The 19466-nt window shown below is 39.4% G+C and overlaps 1 protein-coding gene across 3 annotated transcripts in view; it reads left to right on the forward strand.

Annotated features, from left to right (window-relative positions):
- Positions 1-2289: 2289 nt before the first annotated feature.
- lrfn1 (leucine rich repeat and fibronectin type III domain containing 1) overlaps positions 2290-19466 on the forward strand; it is a 249013-nt gene continuing 231836 nt past the window's right edge. For all 3 annotated transcript variants that reach the window (XR_003692168.1, XM_028573097.1, XM_028573096.1), the window contains exons 1-2: positions 2290-2443; positions 2646-3020. The gene's annotated coding sequence lies outside the window, so the exon portion shown is untranslated. The remainder of the gene's footprint in view (positions 2444-2645; positions 3021-19466) is intronic.

Raw genomic sequence — 19466 nt, forward strand, 5'->3', positions numbered from 1 at the left:
TGGCTGCTATATGTAGACCCATATACTGTAGATTGTAAACTCAAGAGGAAGTGTGTATCTAGGCCATTAATTCAAAGGTTCGGCGCATCAAACTGATTTCAAATTCTTGCAAGTTCCATACGGCTAGACATGATTCTTCTCATCCACCAAGAGAGCAGGAATACATTTCTGTAACAGAGCAAACACTGCAGCTGAGAGAGAGAGAGAGAGAGATTTATTTTTGGTTCGTAAATGAATCCAGCTGAATTTCAACACTAACATGAATAGGAACATTCTTGCTTATTTCGAGTCACACCTTTTCAAACAAAGTACTTCCTGTCAAAACCAAGTAAGTAATTCCTGAGTTATTAAAGTTTCAGTTCTTAAAAGTCTCACAATTCCCCCCGTAGGGGGTACATTGTCACACAGTGACACGATTACATTTGATGTTTGTTTCCCTGGAAGCAAGGCTTACAACACAATATTTCCTTTTCCTCCTATCTAAAATCCAAATGCACTCCCATTCTCTCAGGCATGTAGGAACTCATTTGAGGCCTTTACTACAGAAAAAGCATCAGTATTCTTATTTGGAGCTGCTTGCGTTCCTTCTGCTGCCTCTGTTTTTCCGCTCTCCTCTGCACTGACAGGTTGTTGATGGAATAATGGGGGTGTTGGGCATGCTACAAATAAGCCATTGGATACTACACAGATTGATGAGATTGCAGTGTAAATGACACACAACAGCCCATATCCTAGGCTTTAGCCCATGAAGTCATTAACTAACAGCCTGGAAATAATGAATGGATATACCATGGATAGATTATGATGTTTGGTTGTATATGAAGCTTTGCAAATTAACATATCCCGCAATTTGACGTCAAAATGTACTTGTGTATCATAATGTGTTTGTACAAACGGACTGTAATGGAGCTACAGATAACACAGATATAATTATAGATAAACATTGTTTGTTTTGAGGAGAATGGTTAATTAGCCTTCACAATGACTGCTAAAAAGGCTCATGCATATTTGATAAAAGGTAGGGGGAAATGTATAATTGCATGAATGATAAATCAAATTGCATAACTCCTGCTCTCTGTGACAAATTACGCTGTTGCACAACAGTTGCATTGACCAGTGCGTTACAATGAAAGGGTACACATGAGAAAGGCATGAGTAGACCTTGCCAGCTAGTTATTGAAAGAGTAATTCCTCACAATAGGCACTCTTTAAACCCAGTGATTTTTTCAGGTACTCATTTCCAATCCTTTTAACATTTTGTCACAGAGTGGACATATTTAATTTGCAGGGAAACATGTTGGTGGAGCTCAGGCACCTTAATTATCTAGACTCTAAGCAAATCAAACAAAACACAACTTATATCAGCTTGGTTCCCATCATGCACACAATTATTTTGCAAGAATTGCCCTTACGCTACCGTGGTATGCTATAAAATAATAATGGTTTGATAACATGCCTTTATACTTCATTAAAGTTAGTGCATTTATTTGGTAGCCTTGTTGAGATGCTTTTTGTGAGTCTCATTATTGTAATAATATACATAATACAACATACAAATGGCACAGTAGGAAAAATGTTTTTATTCACAAGTACATCAAGTGAATATGTTATGCTAGTTATTCTTTTTGTCATATGTTTATCTCCTTTATTTTTCCTCATTTAGCATTTCTGACTCTTTTTTTATAACACAATTATGACACTGTATGACCTGTAACTGCAATATTGGATGGTTTGGTTTATAATATGACAATAAATAGCCTACCTAACATACTTGCACAAAATATACACAGATATCATAAATTATTACTATGGCAGGTCTTATTTATTATTACTATGGCAGGTCTTATTTATCCTTATCATTTATCCTGTCCTCACCAATTTGCAGTAGGATGTAGGCCTACTAGATTAATCCATCATACCTTTGTGCAGGCAGATGTTGCAAGAACAAATGAGAATTTTCTGTGGCTGTCCGGCTTAAAAGTTTGAATTTAGTGGTGTTAACAACACAGTTGGAAATGCCTCAGCTTTTGCCTCTTGTTTGTGCCTCTCGTGTAATCAGTGTATAACAAATTAGATTTCTGTTTACACTTATAGCATAGGCCTATATGCATTTGTTTTTCTATGAGATAAATAAGTCCAACTTAAAAAAAAAAACCACACAAAAAAAACCACAGGTAATTTGTTTTGTAGACATTTCCTTAAAGACTTTCCTATAGGCCTACATCTAAAATGAAAATTATTTGCATGGACGTAAGTTGTTTGTCAAGTAGCCGGAAGTGTTACCTTGCTACCTTGAAAATGTTAACGTACATCCCGCTGCCATCTTCGTTTGGCGGGCGAAACCTTAATTTCACTGTCTATGGGCGAAACAGGTGAAACAACGTGTTAAACTCGACGAGGGACGTACGCTTTAAGCCGTCTTTAAATATCCTCCCTAAAAGCGGTAGGTGTTTTCAGAGAGGTTCGAAATTTTGGGTTGTGCATTAGCTAGCTCTGTGTCTTGAACTAGCTAGCTAGCATGAACCGCTATGAATCCAAGTATCGAATGTAACGTTAAAAGCGATACTTAACGTTGGCGATGTGTGTGAGAGAGAGGCACACACCAGCAACCAACTCAATATTTTTTTATTCTTCTTTTTTTGAAGGACACGGGATGCAACAAAAGCACATCTGAACACCTGTTGTTAGCCAAAAGCAGAATTGAGGACGTTAGCAACTTAACTTTGGACCAGCAGCTCGATGTGACTTTTCCCCCCGGATAGGGTCACAGTTGCAACGTTTGTTCATCCCTGAGATACAATGGACTGAATTGTCAGACGAAGGCCACGCTTTTATACCCCATGCACAATGGACAACACTACAGTCAGCACAAACGGTAAGGTGTTCACAAAGCTGCACAGCAACATTAATGGACTATTAATATTTTTATAATGGGACACTGAAGAAGATGTTCTCCTGCGTAAGATGAGAAGCCCACTTAGATCCTCCACACCCCCTTTCGTCATATCTGAAGAATGCATGTAAGTCCGTTTTAAACTTATACCTTGCAATGCTATGCTGCACTGAACATTAGCTTGGTATGCTGTTTTTATAGTGTGTGTGTGTGTGTGTGTGTGTGTGTGTGTGTGTGTGTGTGTGTGTGTGTGTGTGTGTGTGGCATTTGCTTGCTTTGGTTTGTTGATCAGAATGATTTGTGGTTATTGTAGAGCGATGTCACATTTGGGATTGAGTTCAGTTTGTCTGGGTTATGGATTGTTGTTTGGAGTTAGTTTTAGTTGTTGATAGCACGTTCACCTTTTATAGATATACAAATAATGCACTGGTTATGTCATAAAAACACCTAATTTTTCACTACACCACTGTTAATTGCAGCTATGGTGACATCCAGCAGACATGACAGGTAAATGTCAGCAGTGCTTTTTTTATTTTTTATTTTATAATTATATTGTGACATGGGATGCAATGTAAACATACCCATTCATTCAATCACATCAAAATATACAGCAGCTAAAAAGGTTGATAAATGTGTTTGCACACTGTGGCAGCCCCCAGTCAATGTTTCTTTTTTTTGAGTACAACGTTATCATTACTGATAGAAATGACAGCTAAAACTATAAAATTAAGTTTCAGACGAACTATTTTGATATGGGTATTTACCCTGGCAGCTGCCATCTCCCTGTACAACCAATGAATTAATTAAGACATTTATTTCAGACCTATCAAAAATAAACCAAACAAAGGAATGTACAAATAAGTTAAATAAGCAAACCATTCAATAAACAATAAGAAACATTAATGAACAAAGACATGTCTGAAAAGGAGTAGGAAGAAGTAAACACTTATTTAATCCTACCCCTTTTCCATAGCTCAGTAATTTTTTATTTATATTTTTAATATTTTTGACTTCCCTTCCTGACCCTTAGTACTGTGGAACACTCCCATGTAACTATATACAATTTGGTGTTTTGAATGTACAATCCATATACAGATATATATCGACATTCATATGTATACACGTACATAAACACACACATACATACATTTACATACATACATACATACATAATATAATCACCCTAATATATTTGACCACATTCCTCTAATTTATAATATAAGTAAATTATTACCACACATTTATATCTTATTTATATTTATCACATTTATCTATTATTATTATTTATATACACACACACACACACACACACACACACACACACACACACACAAACCTACACATACCTCAATAAACACATTGCAATTGTTAAAGCCCTCCTTCTTCCTATATCTTTTGAATGTATTGTTGCCTGTATACTGTCTGCTTCCTCCGTGCCTGTGGTAGCTTTAGGCAGTGAGACATGAGTGACACATGTTGGGGAATGAACTTTTAAAGGACTGCAGGGGAGAAGGGAGGGTCTTACCATGAACTTCTGCCTCAAAGCAAAAAACGAGCTGACATGTCTAGCATGTCAAGTTGTTTTCCTTTTCAGTGATTGATGTATTTTTGCATCACACATGGCAGTCAGTAGGCACGGATAGTTTTTTACACCCCCGTGTTCCAGTTAATATATTACTGAAGTTTACTCTATCAAACCTGGGGAAAAAAACAGTGCAAGATCCCAGCATGCTGAGTAAACTGATTTAAGAGACAAATTTGCCAACTCAACTACTTTCAATTTCACCGAAGTGAAAAAGACTACAGATGCACAGGCACAGTAAGGCTCCGTAAGTAGATGTACACAGTAGATGGTCCTCCACATCATTTCTTACCTCTTCTTCCACACCGAAACATCCTATTGCAAACTACAGCAACACAGCAAAACGGATGTTCTCTAAATTTAAAACCATGGATATGTTGATCAGAGTACCTTCAATTAATTACATTCACTGGGCATAGCAGGTGTGAAATGGTCTCTAATTATGCCGACAAGAAAAGCCAGCAGGAATCTGGCGTTGACTCTGAAATCACTCATTCTCTGCTCCCTACATACCACTCAATAACACTCACTAGTTTATAGTGAGCAGTAATTTATTTCACTCATGAATCATCATCATGTTGCGTCATCACTGACAGGTGTAGTGTCGCATGACTGATATTCATATCCATCAAAGTTGAAGCTTTGCATTATTGGATTTTTTATTTTTTTTTAATCAGAAAGTGGTGTGCATGCCATAGACGCTACTTGTTTTTTGTTCCATTGTTGAGTTTTCTGGGCAAATTAGGACTGCAAATAAAATAGCAGAAAGTAAACCGTGAAGGACAAGGATGAAGAATCACTTAGCTAGGTAGTTAGGGCGCAAATCTTGTGCTACTATGGCGGGATGTCACTATTCAGTTACTATAATTAAAAAAAGAGAAGCGATCTTCTGAATCAGTTTGTCCTCCTGAAAAGCTAAGGGAATTCTGAGGTTGAGTGAAGTCTGCATATGCCTTTTTCACTGACTAACAAAACCCCACACTAAATTCTGTGCTCAAATTGAACACTTTAAAGGATAAAAACGCAAAACGAACCTAGGGGTTATTAACAGATGTGTACCCACTTGATTATTCTCTGGGACATGTTTTCATGCTAATTGAATGAGTTTGTAGCTTGAAAGAAACTAGCGCAGACCGCTGGTAAGCTTACAACGCTAGTATTCGGGGCACAGGGAAAGTAAAACGGATCGCTTTTTATACCACTATAAAGGCTCCAAATATCACCAAACTTCAACGGTAGCATAATGAGGGTCCCTAAATGTTAACCGAAGCATTGAGAACATTGTACAGTAAGTGTACAGACAGTTTATTGAACAAAGAGCTGCGGGAGCTCTGTGAAAGGGCTACGAGAGAGAGAGAGCTAGTCAATGCCACAACACCGCCTCGTACTTTGGGAGACTGGTGGTGTACCTGCGGACATCGTGAAGCTATGGCCACCGAACAGGAGTGTCTGTGTTGCACGGAGTGGGACCTGTTGCGTCGCGACACCCAAGAGACTCAGTGTTTTGTACAGTCTGAAGATTTCCCCTCTCCGATAAACAGGGCTGTACTTGAAACTTTTTTCCATGTCCCGAAAATAAATTGGAGACGGCGACCCAGACCGGAGGGACCAGATGGACAGTTATCCACTGAGTAAGTAGCTAGCTACACTAGACAAGTTATGTTTGACATCGGTGCAATCATTTCAGATATATTGAGCAAATCTCTTTTGATTTTAGTTTTCATCGCCAGCTGTAAGTCATGACTGGTTTTCCAGACGGCGGCCGCATGTAAACATGAACGCGAGTGGCTTCATAATCTATCTATTCAATAAACTGTCTGTACACAAGTTCTCAATGCTTCGGTTAACATTTAGGGACCCTCATTATGCTACCGTTGAAGTTTGGTGATATTTTGAGCCTTTTTAGTGGTACAAAATAGCAATCTGTTTTTACTTTCCCTGTGCCCTGAATACTAGCGTTGTAAGCTAACCAGCTAGCTTCTTTCAAGCTACAAACACATTCGATAAGCATGATTAAGGTTTATTTACTGAGTAAAGTTTACTCAACATTCAGCTTTAATATAGCACATACTAATATTTGCTCCCTCTGTGTAATCCGAGCTTCTCTGTTTTTTGTTTTAGTCAATATTATGTTCCTGTCCGGCCGTGTGTGCATGTGAGTTAGCGAGATAGAAATGGAGTAAGAAGAGCTTTGGTTTTATTAGTACTCTTTGCCTCCTTCAAAGTGATATTGTTTAGCCCAGACTTGGCCGATGCCGCAAAATGGCTTGTTTGAATGATGCTGTAATAGTGACATTTTTAGTGATTAAAGTAACTACAGTGAATACTGCGCATATGGAGAAGAACACAATATTATTCGGTTGTTACTGAAATGCAGAACAAGGACATCAAACAAACAAATTGAAAAGAACAAATTTAGGAAAAAAGCTGAACTGGACTTGTGCCGGGTTTTGTTGAGGAAAATGAATTTTTGTCAAAAATAAAATACTCCCAAAAGTAACAAATTGAATAACATGCCCATTTTAAGGAAATGGCACTGTGCCTTTTTTCATAACCGAACGTGCTCTGCACAGAATTGGAAAATAGCTAATGACTTGTTTGTGGGGGCCATGGCTGCTATGCAGCAATTTGTGGTTCCTTGGCATATGGAACTTTGGGAACTTTGCCTTCACAAGGCAATGCCCAGATGGGTGGAGACAGATAAAGTGGCTCTGCAGAGTCGGTGTGGAAAAGCAAGGAAAGGCAGATTTGATCACATTCTGGCTTGGCATTATGTCATGTCTCTGGCACGCACAAGTCCAATCCAGCTGCCAGTTTCTGGCTCCTGTGGTCAGGCAGGACCAATGGCAGCAAATGTTCTTGGCACAAAGCATGCATTGTGTTTTACCTATTAGGTGAACAAAGAAATGTTGTGTTTTACCAGGTATGGTGGAGCATAGCTATCACAGCTCTGCTTTTCATCTTCACCTGTTCAGAAAATAGACACAGCAGCAGAGTTATGGGTACATCTCGGTAAGGGCCAAGTAAAAAAAAACAGGCTTATATTTGTCAAAGTCAGGGGTGGCCAACCAGTTTAGCATAAAGAGCTTCACGCACCATAGCAAAAAGCCACACAACACATGCACGTCCACATTACAACAGCAACAGTGACTTCCAGATCTAATGACAGTCATAATACATAGCAGTTTTCATAGGTTTTTTTTCTTACTTAGATTGACTCAGTGTGAAACCTGACAGTCTTTGTTATCCACAATCCTTTTTAGGTTTGGTTGTACTCAGTTGTGGCCACTCGAAGCGACTCTTTCACTCATTTGTCACTAGAGGGGCTTTCAAACAATCTGATTCAGCAGTAAAAGAGTTAATGAGGAAGGTGATCTGTGGCCGCTGTTTTTCCTCAGGTTGCAGAATCTGTCCATAAAAAAAAAAACTGCTGCATTATTTTTATTTTAAAATAATTGGCAAATGTACTGGCACATGCATTCAAATGCTTTTTTTTATTTTTTTTTTACTTATCTGAAATGTTTAAAAAAGTAACAAAACAAAATCCACCAATAACACAGCACACAGTAAGAGCCTCAAAGGAGCAGGCAAAGAGCCGCATACGGCTCAAGAGCCACAGGTTTGCCACCCCTGTTCTAGAGCTTCAAATAAGGTGGCAGAGTTAGATCTCACTTGTAATCTTTGATTGAAGGATAGAAAAAATATGCTTAATATTATTGTGATATTGATTTCAGTTGCATTTCCCAGTCCCAATGAACTTATTTTTTGACAGCACCAGCAGAAAAATGTGTGTGTGAGAGCTGGAGAGAGAGAGAGGTGTTTTGTTCACAGTTGTTGGCTGGATTAAACAAGTTGAGTGGAATTATGTTGGATATTGTAGCCTGAGTTTTGTTCTTTGATCCTGATTCATGAGATAAGAGCGACAGATAATGTGGCTGTCTATTATAAAAGAATAGCAGCAGCAGCCTGGGAAAGCCCTGACGAACTTCCGGGTCAGTCCGGCCAAGAGCCCATTCAAGCCCATTTCCAATTTTTCCAAACCGAGGCAACGTGAGAAAACTTTTTTGCACACCTCTTTTTGTCGGGCAGGTGCGTAAGATATGATCAAAAGTAGCGGATAACATTTTTTTTTGAGAAAATCCTGCACACTGACCATTACGCAAGCAATAATTTATTTGGAAAAATACAACGTTTTGGTATCAGACCTTCTTCAGGTAAATACACACATTCACCTCAACCATAGCCTTAAATAGTTTGGTTGACTAATCCGGACCAATCAGGTCCAGCTCTTGAATGACGTCATTCATTCACAGTGACACTCCTATCACGGACTGTGAATAGGAAAAGGCAGAAAAAATACCACTCAATGCATTTAAAAACACTGGTTGATCAGTGCATTGTCATTAGCCCAATATTTTTCTACACTTGATCAAAGAGGACACGGCCCATTCAAAAGTGAATCATCACATTGGTTAAATTACATTGTAGCAGTCCACATTCACGTGTACAATGAACAGTTACTGAGGATAAACTAGTAAGGAAAAAACTAGTAAGGAAAAAATATATATCAAATTAGCACAATTAATTCATCATTAAGGGGCACCAATCGCAACTGTTGGGGCGGGCTTTTCACAATGACGATAGCGCAGCGACGGCGAGCCGCTTTATGTTTACATTCAACATGATGGCCACCGAAGCGCAGCAACCCACTTATGTCGCTGCTACGTCACCCGGATCGTTGGTCTGATTGGTTGAAGGACTATCCAATTGCGCTCAGAGGAGTTTGAGCGGCGTCCGTTGGTGACGCCCCTTTGGAAATGAGCTGTGAATGAACCTTCCCCAGACCCACTCTGTTACAACTGAGAAGAGCAATACAGGGCTATCTGTGTCTGTTTGTGTGTCTGTTTGAATGCTAAAGGTAGGCTACATGTGTGGGAACTGCCTTGATTTTTTTTCTTGCTGAATGTTGGACTTTGGGGCTTTTCTTTAGGCCCTAACACATCTTGCACAGGACTAGGGCTGGGTATCGTTCAAAATCTTTTGAGCTGGTGCCAATTTCGATACCTCAGTTTCGATGCCGGTTCCTAACTATACTTTTTTCGATACCATATGTTTTAAAATCCATTAAACACAAAGCTTTTATTTTCCACCTTAATTGTGAATCAAAACAGTTATAAAAATTAAACAATCCTGGTAACACTGCTCACTCATAGTAACATTATTAGAAGTGCCTTGCAAGCCCAGCCTGTCAGTCAGACATCAGGGCAGAGAAACCACCGTTGTGCCTGCTTGTCTAGTAAGAGGAAGTGTAACGTCAACAGCACTGCGACCGCTTTCGGCTCGCCATTAATGTCGCATCGCAGCAAACGCTGTCTGCGTGAAGTTTTAAAAAACTGTAACTACACTTGAAACCAACTGTGACTCTCTGTGACTTCACCAAAACTGCAGACAGTTTAGTGTGTGTGTGTGTGTGTGTGTGTGTGTGTGTGTGTGTGTGTGTGTGTGTGTGTGTGTGTGTGTGTGTGTGTGTGTGTGTGTGTGTGTGTGTGTGTGTGTGTGTGTGTGTCGGATAGGGTTGGGTACCGAAACTCGGTGCCAATAGGGAACCGGTGCTGACGTAAACGGTAGTAATGAGACCGAATAAGAACAAAAGTTTCGGTGCCTCATTTCGGTGCTCGACTTTACACTACACCTGACAGCATGTAACGTTAGCCTACCTTTAGCTAGCAGCTGGATTAATCACGGTTAAAATGCTGACCGCTAACATTAAACAGTGTAAAGTGTGACTGTATTTCACTGTGGAGGACTTCTACAGCGGGATGTAACAGTCTGCAGCGCAGCAGCTGCCATTGTCACAATTCATAGATATACAGTATGTTTATATGGTCGGAATTAAACACAGACGGTGCGTTCACTCGCAGCTGCCGTTGTCGGAATTAAACTACACAGACGGTGCGTTCACTTGCAGCTGCCATTGTCTGAATTAAACAACACAGATTCACTTAAAACAGGTAGCCTCGTGGTGCATTCACAGTAATTGTAAAATACCCTTTTCCCATCTGGGGTTCAACAGCAATTTACTGGTGAAATAAGTTATTGTTATAGTTATTACATTCTTATTAAATCTTTAATTTTGACCATGGCCTTAGCAATAAACAAGTCACTGACTGTTGTTTTTTCTTCTTCTTTTTTTTTACTTTATTGAAAAGTACCGGTTTAGGCACCGGCACCGGTTTAAAAGTATCGATTTAGCACCGGAATTGATAAAAAAAAAATAAAAATACCCAACCCTAGTGTCGTAGCTCCGCTCTGTGTCAATATGCAGAGAGGACAGATAAGCTTGCGCTCAGACGCTTTTGGAACCGAAATTTGGCACCGAAAGACAAATAATTTTTCGATACTCATAGGATTGGAGTAGATTTTTTTCGGTGCCATAAAAGTATTGACGTTCGGTACCCAGCCCTACACAGGACAGACGGCATACATTTGCTTGTCCGAGGTCCTGCTGAACTGCATTCTTTTATTTATCTGGGTAGAATGTATGTGCAATATGAGGGGGAGGATGTGCAGTAGGTTCTCTTTCTTCTGTGCGCGTGTGTGAGTGGAGGAAGGTGGGGGGGGTCTTGTGTGAGGTTTATTGAATGTTAACTGTAGTTGATCACATTTGTGTTTAGACAATTTTTTTATGTGCGATGTGTTGCCATTTTTGTTTTCTAGACTGCCCAAGACAAATTTCTCCTGAATGAAGGCTTATCTTATCATTTTGGTTTTGTCTGTCCAGAAACCATAACAATATGCTTAAAGAGGCTGAAAGCTGCAAAGTGATGTGTACACTCAGTGGCCACTTTATTAGGTACACCTTTACAATCCAATGCAATCCGATACAACAGCCCTGCCATAACATCTATCGTCACTCATAATGTCCAGTTTTTGGAATCATTGTCAGAAATCTGTAAATTCAATTATGTTTTTATTATTGGCGTGTTTTGTTTGCTAACACTTGGTGCTATGCTCTTTGTGTTTGTGCTCCAAACTACAGATAATTACAGGGGCAGGGGGGTTTAAGATAAAAGGTAACATTTTAATGGGGTAGTGGCAGTGTGACTCAATATTAAGCTGCCTCTGGGCAGGTTTGGTGCATATCTTTGACCTCTTTTGTGTGGAATTTGCATGTTGTGTCCTAACAACACTGTTATCTGGTAGATTGGATTAGTAGACTTGCTGTGTCTTGCAAGGTGTCTACTTTTTATCCAACAAATATTGACCATTAAGCTGGAAGGAAAAATTTAATTTAATAAATGAACTAAATTGGAGTTGATTGCCGTTTGTGCTCATTTCCTGCATTCCTTGACTGTTTCACACCAGTCTCGATACAATTTATGTGGCTTTCTGTGACCATTTCTGCCCTTTCATCAACTAAACATCTGAACATTAGGTATTTACAATGAATTGCAAAGCTCTGCATCAACTCCCAATTGTATTGCTGTTGGTACATGTTAAGCTTTACATTGTGTGTTGACTTAAATGGTTTGATGGTTTGGTTGATTAACAGATAGAAATAAGCCTAAAGGCTGTTTTATGGTTCTGCGCAGACTCCACAGAGAGCTTTCGACGTGTGTGTGTGTGAGAAGTGACGGCTATTATCTTCGGAGCGAGTACCAACTCTGGAGTCATAGTGAGAGAAACAAAGTGTCTCCCCTGTGCTTTCTGACCACGGTGGGAAATCTGTAGCAGGAAAAGTTAATAAAAGCATAAACAGGCCTTAAGATGTAAGGTAAAACTGAATTTGAAAATACCTTTTTAAAAATGCTCCTTACATGTTTAAACTGTTTGTAAATTATTGTTAAAGGGTTTAAAATGTAATAAAAAAAAACTGAAGAACCGTTGAGAAAAATGAATTCCCCAAAGATATACAGACACCCACTGCTTCTAACTAAACAAAAAAAGTAGATATCCTATTTAATTAGGCCTATTATTGTGTGTGTGTGTGTGTGTGTGTGTGTGTGTGTGTGTGTGTGTGTGTCTAAAGAGTTCCAAAGTGATTACATCTACTGAAAAACTTTGTGATGCATGAACCCGACACTCGGTTTATCTGATAGGATTAAATTTCAATGCAGCAGTTTAGTTTCTGTATCTGCAAGCTTTTGATTTGTATCTGCCTTTGAAATCCATCTTTTAATAACAATTTTGTGTCATTCAGGGCCAGAAAATATATGAAGCTGCTGTGTTAAATCCCTTTGCTGCTGTGGAAATGCACTGTATTATGGGTGAAATATAGAAACATTTCTCATATCTAGCCCAAACCCACATTACTAGCAGCTGCTATAGTGTTACAAATTATAAAATCGGTGGAGTGAGTTAAAGTAGCAAGTAACTAGCCTTTAACTCCACACTCTGTTGTGACATTATGCTTCATTGGCCAACAGTCGGCAATGATAATGGTACGTAACTAATAGGGCTGCAACAACGAATCGATAAAATTCGATTACTAAAAAAGTTGGCAACGAATTTAATTATCGATTCGTTGTGTCGCGCAACTATTAGGCCACCTAGTCGCGGAGATAAAAAAAAAAAATTGAGTTGAGCGCAGAGCGGAGCAGCGCGGAGTAGCGCGGAGCGAAAGAAAAGAAAAAAGAGCAGAGCGGGGGTAGAGGAAATACGGAGAGAGACCGGAGAGACCCGTAACGTTGTTCTGAAACACTCGGCGGAGGCAGAGAAATCAGCACGACCCAAGTCATCCAAGGTGTGGGAGCATTTCACACTAAATAAATCAAAAACGGGTTAATTGCAAGATAAGCAAAAGCGACACGGCATGGCACGGGCGCACCACGGTGATGAGTCAGCACCTAAAACGTAAACATGTTGGAGTCCTTGATGAGGAGGAAGGGAATTCAACAGCAGGGTAAAGTCACTACACTATCCTACTTCTGTTCTGTTCTGAAGTGAGGAACGTACCGTCCCTCCAGTAGCTCTTCTGGTGCTGCTGTTTACTCGTTATCCAGCAGACTAGCATGACAAGCTAGCGTTAGCTCGGTAATAACAGTAATAAAGCAGGGGTGGTATACTTTGCAAGACTAAAGACCATGTTTTATTCACTCGCCTTTTTTGGCCCATTCATTTTTCAATCTGTTATGTATATATTATGTGCTTTGTCCCATATCAGTTATTGTTGACAAATATAATAGTGTGTGGTGCAGAGGTGTCAATTCCAGGTCCAGAAAGTAAAAGTCCTCCCATGTGTTTATTCCACCAATGAACTCAGCCAGCTGATTTCACTACTAATTATTGAAATCAGCTGGCTGAGTTCATTGGTGGAATAAACACATGGCAGGACTTTTACTTTCTGGAGCTGGAATTGACACCTCTGGTGTGGTGTATAAACGAACTTAACTTGCACTTACTACAATGATGGTAATAATTTAATGAATAAGTGTGTGTGTGTCTGTCTGTCTGTCTGTCTGTCTGTCTGTCTGTCTGTCTGTCTGTCTTGTCTGTATCTGCTATTTGGGTTACTTACCTTTATCCGATTCATCGATTAATCGAAAAAATAATCGACAGATTAATTGATTATTAAAATAATCGTTAGTTGCAGCCCTAGTAACTAATATGCAGTGCATCATTGGGTAGGCTGTGTGGCCAGGAGGCAGTGGCAGTCTCATTAATATTAAGCTTTAATTAATCATGTAGTCTGTTTATTACAAGTGTCATGATGTGCCTGGGTGCAACCCCTGCACATTTACACATTGTAAACACGACAATACACGCTGATGGCTATCTTTGGTTATGATCTAGACATCAAGACATTAATTCGTCAGGAAAGGTTGGTTTAAACTTGGAAGCTGTCATGGAGCCCAATTCTTCCCACAGAAATTCTGACCGAGTGCCTGAGGGTCTGCTCCCTTTCATTATAATAGACAGCAGAGAAGATTTGGTTTCGGTTGCAGTCACCAGGCAGCTGCAATCAGGAGCGCGGCTCTCTCACGCTCATGCCCAGTAATTAGAAACCGGGAGGATGGAGGGCTAGCATTTAACCTTCACATCCCCTTGTTTTATTAGAAGTGAATTTCCATATCCTATTTGTGTAATCCTCCTGCACAACGCATGTCTTGCACTTTCCCTTTTGTGGTCAAGGTCTTCTTTTATAAACATTACAATTTGTGCACTTTCTCATTCCGCTTATGTTTATCAAAAATACTTTGCAATTGGAGTTCAGGATAATGACTTGTGAGGTGTTTGCTCCTTATCCACACCACAACTAATTTTGTATGCCAACTGGGATGCTTGGCTTGCTGCCCTTCACTGCGTGCACCGAGGGAATCCCAAATTCCTGTCGTAAAAGCACAGGAAGCTGTGACCTCTTTTGAAAGACTATGAATCATCCTGTTATCTCCATCTCTTCGGCGGCAGGGACTCTCATTCCAACGTATCGCTGTCGAGTCAGGGCTTGGTAAATGAAGTGGAAAGGCAGTAGTAATGACATTGCAATGGCATTTTCAGAATCAAATTGGGAAATTTAATTTGCAAGGCCTCAGATGTGCAAACAACATTGTGTATCAAACTTAAGACCAAGTCGATGCAGGATAGATGGAGCTCAAGTCATACAAAAGGTAGCAGGATAGAAAGACCTGTTCAGTAATGCTCTTTTCAACAGTGGAGTCCCAGGCAGGAGTTATGAAGAGCAGACTGTCATTAGCATGCCCTATGTGTGTCAAGTTACCTCTTTGCCTTGCTGCTGCGACTCCAGACAACCAGCCCTTCAAGTCAGCTGATTAAATGCAGCAAATTCCTGTGTTGGCTGATCTCCTCTTTGTTGGTGGTGAAACCTTGAATCAAATTCACACTGAAAATATCATTCTTGGGATTCCCATTTAATATTCACCATATTTCGACTAACCAGGGATTTTATTAATCTGGAAACTCAGAGTTAAATGGTAAATTTGAAATATTGTTGCATATTAAGATGGTAAACTGTTTTCAGGGCAACGCAACAGCTTACTAAAAATTCATTTGAGTTAGCATATCAACCCTGCAGCCTCATGCACTGATTTGACTGTTTCACTTTGACTGGTTTTATTCTTTCTGGCATGCACATGTTCTGTATCTGTCCCCCACACTCCTGTGGACAGAAAATGATTTAGACCACTGCATGCCTACGAATAAGCAAACAGTTACTGGTAGAATTTGTTATTTTAGGTGTGCGAGAATGGTTTGCAGAGTTTGAGGGTTTTTGTTATTTTTTTTTTTTTTTATAGCATTTCATTATAACATTAATCCTCTTGTCCAATTATTCAGGTGAGACCTCACAAACATGGAGGACATTTGATTGATAAATGGAGGAATTTGTGCTCCCCTTTTTAATCCGAGTACAGGAACAGAATGAGTTTCAAAGGCACTTCTCTGCCTCAGACAGACATGATAGATATGTCACTTCTGTATATGTTTGTCGTGGCTAGGACCGGAATTTATACAAGTGTCACACTACACATTAGTCCTGAATCCTATAGCATGACATTTTTCTTAAAGTAAGGCACTGTAATAATTTATATTTGATAGTTTTAGTGTAGAATAGTTTCAGTGGTGACGATGGAGCTACCTAATTGCAACTTTACTACCCAGATACACTACCGGTCAAAAGTTTTAGAACACCCCAATTTTTCCAGGTTTTTATTGAAATTCATGCAGTTCAAGGTCTTATTGTACTCTGAAATGAAAGAATAGAACAAATGAACAATTTAAGTTAAAAAAGAAATCATGAAATCAATTTATAAACCAAAATGTAGGCCTATTCTAATTTTTTAACTCCTCAAAGTAGCCCCCTTTGGCAGATATAACAGCTGAACACACTTGTGGCATTCTTCCTACAATGGAAATCAAATATTCTTCAGAAAGTTCTTCCCAACTCTGTTGCAGAAGTTCCCATAAATGTGTGACGCTTGTAGGTTGTTTTGCTTTCACTTTTCTGTCCAGTTCATCCCAAACCAGCTCAATGGGGTTTAAGTCTGGTGACTGTCCTGGCCACTCCATGTTTTTAAGCTTACCATCTTGTTCTTTTTTGCTAAGGTAGTTCTGGCATAGCTTGGACTTATGTTTTGGGTCATTATCTTGCTGTAGGATGAACCCCTGACCAACTAGGCGCATACCAGAGGGTACTGCATGGTGCTGCAAAATGTTGTGGTAGCCATTTTGGTTCAGGGTGCCTTTCACTCTGTACAAATCACCGACCGTGGATCCAGCAAAACAGCCCCAGACCATCATGCTTCCTCCTCCATGTCTGACAGTTGATGTCACACACTGAGGAACCATCCTTTCGCCTACTCAATGGCGTACAAAAATCCTGCGTGATGAACCGAAGATTTCAATTTTGATTCATCAGTCCATAACACCTTCTTCCAGTCTTCAGTAGTCCATTGACGATGTTTCTTGGCCCAGGCAAGCCTCTTTTTCTTATTCTGACGTCTCAGCAATGGCTTTCTTGCTGCATCTTGACCTGTCAAACCTGCAGCTTGAAGTCTTCTCTTTACAGTTGAAACTGAGACTTGCTTATTACGACCACTATTAAGCTGTGCTTGAAGCTGTTGTCCTGTGAGGCGCCTATCACTCAAGCTGTTGACTCTCAGAAACTTGTCTTCGGATTCTGTTGTGGCTTTGGGTCTGCCAGACCTCTTCCTGTCAGAGTTCCCCCCCAGTTTTGTAAGTGCCTTTTGATGGTGAAGAATACTGTACTCACTGACACCTTAACTTTCTTTGCAATTTCTCTGTAGGAAAGACCAACATTCTTAGGTGTTATGATGGTCTGTCTCTCTTCCGTTGTTAATTGCCTTTTTCCTGCCATTTTTATAGCAACACACTACTTTCTGCAGTACAATACTGTTCAAATAATGCTCATGAGGGTATGGTACCACAGTGTGTTCCAACAATACTTTTCTACAAACAGAGGGGGTTGTAAGTAATCCAGAAGTTGGAACACCTGTGGGAATTGGTAGCACCGACTTTCGAAGCTTGATCAACCTCCATTGCTGCAGAACAGCTTTACGTTGTTAACCCATTTCTTGTTCCCTGAAAAGGGCCTTTTTGTAAAATTCTGAAATGTACATAATTTTTCAGTTTTGGGTAACCTTACTTTTTTTTTTTTACCTCAGGCAGTTCATCACTTACCTTTGTACCATTTCAAGCTATTCATTGGACTTGAACTGATAAAATTTCAATAAAAAGCTAAAAATAAATCGGGGTGTTCTAAAACTTTTGACCGGTAGTGTAAATAAATAGTGTTTTTGACTTTTTTTTGGCCTGGCAATCATACTTCAGGGCTTGACATTAACTTTTTGAGGCACTTGTCCTTCGGACAAATACATTTACGTTTCACTTGTCCATGCATAAAAGTCACTTGTCCGGGTAAAGATTCATCATTTTATAAAAAAAATTGTGTTTTGCTAATGCAGAATTTGAACAAACCATTGAAAGCATCCAAACACTATCAACATTAATACAATTCTGTTGAAACAGTAGAAACAAACGTGTCCCAACAATAGATTTCCCCTTCAACAAGAAAAAAGGATCTCCAGACTCCATAATACAAAGTAATATGTTGCACGCCGGTGTGCAGAAGTTAATATATTGAGATTCTAATTCAATATTTTAAAGTTTGTCATTACTTTCAGATTCCTAGTCAATATTCTAAGTTACTTAGTCAATATATTGAGATACTAAGTCGATACTTTGAGATATTGAGTCAATACATTGAGATTGTAAGTCAATATTTTAAATGTTCTTATTGGTTTGAGATTCTTTGTCAATATTCTGAGTAACTAAGTCAATATATTGAGATACTAAGTCAATATTTTGAGATAAATCAATATATTGAGATACTGAACAATATAGTGAGATATTAAGTCAATATTGAAATACTAAGTCAATATTTGGAGATAAATTAATATGTTGGTGTTAACTTTTTTTATACAATTTCACAAATTTCTACCCGGCAGAGGCTGATTTACCAAAAGCATCCTTTTAAAAAGGTGTAGCTACTTTACAGTTAATTATTACCTGATATTTAATCTGCATATTGTTTTTATTATTTTTGTTCAAAAAGGAGCAAAAAAATTATAGAACGGCTTGTTTATTGCTGAGGAAAAATTAAATGATTTATTAAAAATGTAACAACAATAACTTATAAAAATAACTTATTTCACCAGTAAGTTCCTGTTAAACGACAAAAACAACCACTGGATAGGAAAAAGGGTATTTTACAACAACTTTGAATGCAGCACGACGCTGGCGGGGCGAATTTCAACAGCAGCGGCACACTGTCATATGTTCCTCTCCAGTGAAATACAGACACACTTTTACACAGTTTAGCTTTCAGCATTTTAGCTGTTTACTCGATTTACGATAGGCTAACGTTACTTGCTGTTGAGTGTAGTGTTAACTAGAGGTCGACCGATTAATCGGCCGATTTTTGGCATTTTTTTACATAATCGGCATTGGCCAATATCCCAGTATATCAAGCCGATTAATAGGCAGGTGCATCTGCGGGCAGCCAAGTGTTAAAAACATGAATAGGCGACATTTTTTACAGCGCACTCAGACCACCTGCCTCCAGCCCCTCCCCTCGTGAATTCTTGCGCTGTGTGTCTCGCACAGTCACTTGAGGCTCCGACGCTACCGTTAGTAGTAGCTAGCATATTGCTGGTGTTCTTGCCTTGGGATTAACTGTACTAATAAAACCGTACAAAACACCGCGGCCACACCGCTGTGGAAGCTCCCCGAATGTCATTTATCAAAGCCTGGTTGTTACCCCTGTGCGTGGCAGTCTCATCCACTCCTATAACAGAGCTAACTGGAGCTAACCGCTAACGGAGCTAACCGCTAACGGAGCTAACCGCTAACAGAGCCTTCAGTTCTCCGTGCCTGTATCCATTAACTGCATCTATGGACTCGAGCATGAATAAAACCCTTAATTTAATTAATTAAATTGGCTGGACGAGTTTTAAA

Source organism: Perca flavescens, chromosome 3 (genome assembly GCF_004354835.1).
Source record: "Perca flavescens isolate YP-PL-M2 chromosome 3, PFLA_1.0, whole genome shotgun sequence".
Taxonomy (NCBI): Eukaryota; Metazoa; Chordata; class Actinopteri; order Perciformes; family Percidae; genus Perca; species Perca flavescens.